The sequence below is a fragment of the Ictidomys tridecemlineatus genome, chromosome 2 (assembly GCF_052094955.1).
Source record: "Ictidomys tridecemlineatus isolate mIctTri1 chromosome 2, mIctTri1.hap1, whole genome shotgun sequence".
NCBI lineage: Eukaryota > Metazoa > Chordata > Mammalia > Rodentia > Sciuridae > Ictidomys > Ictidomys tridecemlineatus.
This window is the reverse complement of record NC_135478.1, coordinates 7,562,394-7,568,019: the sequence shown is the minus strand read 5'-3', so window position 1 is coordinate 7,568,019 and position 5,626 is coordinate 7,562,394. Positions and strand designations below refer to the sequence as shown.

Genomic DNA, 5,626 nt, shown 5'->3' with positions numbered 1-5,626 from the left:
ATACTATTTCCTGTTTTTTTCTTTTGCCTTTTTTCCCCCAAGTTGAATCAGAGTGTGGTCTGGCAAAATAATGGATTAGACTTGCCTTTAGGTCTCTCAAGTAAGCAAGTAGCAGTCCCTATAGTAGGAAGTATTGACCAGAAAGTCCATTAAGTAGGTGTATTAAAGTTAGCACCCATACTCTGGGGCTTAGCACATTCCCCGGTGTCAAAGTCTCCAATTACAAAATGGGGGCTTTATGGGTACGTGGTCACAGTGCTGGGGAACCTGCTTATCATCCTGGCTGTCAGCTCTGACCCCCTACCTCCACACCCCCATGTACTTCTTCCTCTCCAACCTGTCCTTGGCTGACATGGGCTTCATCTCCACCACCATCCCAAAGGTGCTCATGAACATCCAGACTCACAGCAGAGCCATCTCCTATGTGGGTTGCCTGACACAGATGTCTCTTTTTCTCATTTTTGGATCTATGGATGCTCTGCTTCTGACTGTGATGGCCTATGACTGATATGTGGCCATCTGTCGCCCTCTGCATTACTTAGTCATCATGAACCCTCAACTGTGTGGCTTCTTAGTTCTTGTGTCTTTTTTTGGTTAGTCTTTTTGACTCCCAACTGCACAATTTGATCATCTTACAATTTACTAACCTCAAAGGTGTAGAAATTTCTAATTTCTTCTCAACTTCTTAACCTTGCCTGTCCTGACACCTTCTCTAATAACATCCTTAAGTATTTTCTTGGTGCCATATGTGTCCTTTTTCCCATATAAGGGATTCTTTTCTCATACTATAAAATAATTTCCTCTATTCTGAGGATCCCATCCTTAGGGGTTAGGTAAAAGGCTTCTGCACCTGTGGCTCTCACCTGGCAGCTGTTTGCTTGTTTTATGGGACAGGCTTTGGAGCGTACCTTGGACCAGCTGTGTCACATTCTCCCAGAAAAGTTGTGGTGTCTTCAGTGATGTACACTGAGGTCACCCTCATCTTGAACCCCTTCATCTACAGCCTGAGGAACAGGGACATTAAAAGTGCTCCGAGGAGGCTGCACAGCAGGACTGTCTAAACCCAGGACGTTTGGTGTCCAGCAGCAGGGTATTTTGGAAAATGTCCTGAAGTCAGACATCTAGTCCTTTCAATCTCATCTCCTTCAAAATATTAATGACTTTAATTTGTCATCACAATTCATATAAGAATGGTTGTAACCAGGATTGGGAAAGGAGGTCTGGGGAGTTTTCAAAATGGGAACAAAATATCACTTTGAGATGGTGAAACATTTCTGGAAATGGATGATGATGATAGTTTGACAACAATATCAATGTAATTAAGGCTGTTGTGCTGTGTACTTGAAAATGGTAAAAACTGTAATGGTTTTGAGATTTAAATTTACCACAGTTTTTTTTTCTTTTCTTTTTTTCTTTTTTTTTTTTAAAGAGAGAGTGAGGGGGGGAGAGAGAGAGAGAGAGGGAGAGAGAGAGAGAGAGGGAGAGAGAGAGAGAGAATTTTTAACATTTATTGTTTAGTTCTCGGCGGACACAACATCTTTGTTGGTATGTGGTGCTGAGGATCGAACCCGGGCCGCACGCACGCCAGGCGAGCGCGTTACCGCTTGAGCCACATCCCCAGCCCCACAGTTTATTTTTCTTGCCTAATTTCTCTAACAAATGTTTCAAGGATGGTATTGAATAGAGGTGATGGAAGTGTACATTTTTGCCTTGTTCTTGAATTTGGGAAGGAAGAATAAAGAAACATAAATCATGTGGAAGAAGTCTAATTGTCTATTTGCTGATGATATAATCCTATTCTTAGAAGATCCTAAAAACTGCACTAATGGTTTCTTTTTCTTTTTTCTTTTTTTGGGTTTGCTTTAGTATATTGAATATCTTTGTAAAATAAACTATGAGAAAGCCATTCTAATTCAATGGGAGAGATGCTGAAAGATTCAAGTTTATCACCCATTATTAGCAATGTAAAACAGAGGGAAAGATCCGTGAATTATGCTTGAAGAATTCTGCCGCCATGGGAGAAGGGTCAAGCCGAAAGCCGTCAATGGGAAAGATGAAGAAAGATGGGCTCTCAGAGCAGGGGTTTCTGGCTAAAAGCTGTTCCTTGCTCACTGTGTCAATTTTTTTCCCAGCCCCCTCAGGCTGATTCTTTAGGCTAAGATGGTGGAGATGGTGTTTGCTGTAGTAGAGAAAGAAAGTGGCGGGCTGAACCCAGGGGTAGTGCTGAAAAGCTTTCCGAGTCACACTTGGCTCAGGGTTCTCCAGGGAAGATGGATAGAGGAGCTAGAAGTCCAGGTGGCAGGACATGCCTGGACAGCAAAGAGAGAGAGTCTGCAATGCCCATACAAGGGACAGCAGTCCAAACCCTAACTTGCATAAGCAGAAGGAGTCTGACAAAGACTTGCCCTAAACTGTCTCCCCTGTGGGACTGACCTAGCCCTATTAAGCCCTTGGTGGGCAGCCTGGGAGAGCGGGGTCAGGGTAGCCCAGTGTTGGACAGGACACCATGGGAGACAGACCCCCATGTGTTTTCTGGCTCATCTCCATCTCTCAAAGCTTTTAGACATGCACACAGCTGGAGGAGATCTCCCTGGTGGAAAACTTTGGAAAGCTCCCTCTAGTGAGACTGGGCAGGGGTGGCAGGGTTGGGGTGGGGACTGCCTTGAGAAAGCAGCTGAGGAAAGGTTTCTTGAGCTTATAAACATATTGAGCAATTCTGTATTATACAACATCAGCACACAAAACCAGGTGCTTTCTTACATGTCAATAATGAATATGTTGAGAAAGAAATCAGCAAAACAGTTCCATTCACACTAGCCTCAAAAGATCTTCAGAATTAATTTAACCAAAGAGATGAAAGACCTCCAAGAAAAGTATGGAAGGCTGGAAAAAGTAAGAGAGAAGATACCAGAAAATGGAAGCCCTCCCATGTTCAGAGTTAGGAAAAATTAATATTGTTAAAATGGCCACTTTACCAAGCAATCTACAGGAGTCAATGCAATACTCATCAAAATATAGTTCTGAGAAGAACTGGAAATAACAGTTCTACAATCTGTGTGGAAGAACAAGAGACTCAGAATAGCCAATGCAGCTCAGATGCAGAATAACCAAAGCAGAGTAGAGCTGGAGGCATCACAATACTCAATATTGAAATACTGAAATCCTTCGGGATTTAGATAACACGGATCAATTTGTCTAATTATGGGCTTTTTGCATTGAACCTTCAAGGTCATATGAATGTCAATTATCAGCCTGTAGCCCTTCAGCTTGATCTATTTGATCCACTGGCCTCCATGATCATGTTTCTTCCTTCCATGGTTCTGCATCAGGAAGCTCCTATTTGAGACTGAATTTGATAGCAATCTTAGGGACTGAGCAGGCACTCAATGGGCTCCAAGCAGGAGAGGGGCGTTCGATCTGTGTTCTTTAGTTATAACCCAGCAGAGAGGCATCATACACTAGTGAATCCTGAAGTAGACATTGGATGGAGGAAGGTCCATTAGAAATGTTTCCTCCTCCTCATGTCAAACATCACACTTTGACTAGCTAAACTGGACAGTCAGGAAACTAGCTGTGCAGGTTAAAAATCTAAGTCAGGAAAACAGTTGTAAAAGCTTGAAACTCTTTGTTACTGGGATAATAATCCAGAGCCCAGAGCCCATTTGTTTGCCTTCCCCTCCAGGATACTGGGAAAGGAGGAAAGACCAGAGAGGGCACAAGGCACTTTGTTTGCCTTTTCTCTCCCAGGACCCATTGTTCTCCCTCAGCCCTGGGGGTTGTCATTTCCCTTTTCTAAGGAGATGTTGTTTTCCAGATTCTTCACTTATACATAGAATTAACCCTTTAAAGACCCTGTTCCCACTGCTCATGTCTACCTAGAACCACCACTATGTTCTTTGGCTTATAAATTTCCACTTATCTGTGCTGTATTCAGAATTGAGTCCAGTTCTATACTGAGGTCTCTACTCCCCTACTGCAATTGTCCTAAGTAAAATTTGTTCTGGGGTATGGGTATACCTTAGTGGTAGAACACTTGCCTAGCATGTGCAACGCATTGGTCCTATCCCTAGCATTGAAAAAAAAATTCTTTACTGCTTTGTAAGGGTGAAGCAGACCAGTTACCCCCCATCCAAAAGACCTTGACACCATTAAGCTTCTTTTCTTGTCAGAAAGAATTTTACAAAGGGTGTCAATAGGATATCAGCAAAAATTTCTGTGGGTTGTAGCTTCCTCTTTCTTATAAATGCCAGGTTTGCAGACAAAATTTGTGAAACCTCTGTCTAGCCTAAAAATGTGGGACAAAGAGTAACTGTTATGTACCCACCCAGTGACATGTAACCACCTCACTGAGTATAAGTCTAAAAGAATTTTCAGATTCAGGGTCCAAAGCTTTTTAGGCATTAGCTTCCTCTGGACTGCTGCAGCTAAAATAAACCTGATTTCTGATGTCCAGCCACATCTGTCCTATATTAAGGGGATAGACAGATTTAGATGTAAGGTGTAAGGGGACAAATAGATGAAGATGGTTGGAACACTATGTTAAGAGAATAATTCTATAAAATGAGTTCACTGTACTGATTCTCCACATGCTTTCTTTGTTAAAAAGCAATCTGCCTTCAGCCCTACCTGGCCTGGGGGGGGGGAAGGAAAATCACATTCCTTGCTTTTTTTGGCTATACCTTTTGTTTCTTAATCTATTCTTTAGGTTTGGACAGGAGAGTCTGTTTCTTACAGACATGACATCATAAATCAAGTTGCAGTAAACTATTATGAACTTAATAGTTTGATATACGTTGTATAATATTTATCAAAACTACTGATAAAATGTCTTCACAAAGCAGATTCAAAACAGGACTTGATAAAAGCCACAAAATGCAGCTAAAATGGGAACCTTGGTGATTATTGTTAACCAAAACAAGAATACCTTATTTCTTATCTGACTTATAGTTAGGAGTCCCTGCAAAACAGGAAGAAAAATAAACGACTTATGAATATTATAATAACAAAAATGCACAGGAAATATTATTTATATTTAAGTCCAAAATAACGAACTTACAGATATTAAAGTTTAGCAAGGTTTCCAGATAGAAGGACCTAATTAAATACTTTTCAATAGCTTTCCTCTAGCAGAGCAATAGTCAATTAAACAATGAAAGGGAAAAGGAAAGACCTAAAGGACCGAATCAATGGAAAAGAGTTTATCGCACAGGTTGGTAGACTCAGAGTTTTAAGCATGATTTCCTGTGGACAGCGCTCTAGCTAGGGTATTAATGCATTTGATGAGCATCCTACTCCTAGGTCTCAGGGAACCTGTGTGACAGGCTCTAACCTTAGCCCCGCCTCTAGGCATTTCCAGGGGTCTCCCTTGGCAACCAGGTCCCATCTTAGACCCAACCTCTGGAATGTTAAAAGTCACGACCCTTGATCTGGTCTCACCTGAGTCCACTCGGCGGGCCTAGCCTGTTCCCTTCCCAGCCTCGTCCACGGTTCTGGTTCTCTTACCTACAACCCCAGGGAAAATTAGCACGTTCCCTGCGCTGACGGACTGAGCCCGGTGCTCCGCGCCACGCCCAGCAACCGAAGCCCCGCCCCTTACGCAGAGCGTTTCTCAGAATGAGAAGGGGGG

General features: G+C 42.5%; 1 pseudogene; it reads left to right on the top strand.

Moving 5' to 3' along the window:
* Positions 1 to 238: 238 nt before the first annotated feature.
* On the top strand, positions 239 to 1,061 carry LOC144370784 (putative gustatory receptor clone PTE01 pseudogene; annotated as a pseudogene).
* The last annotated feature ends 4,565 nt before the right edge of the window (positions 1,062 to 5,626 follow it).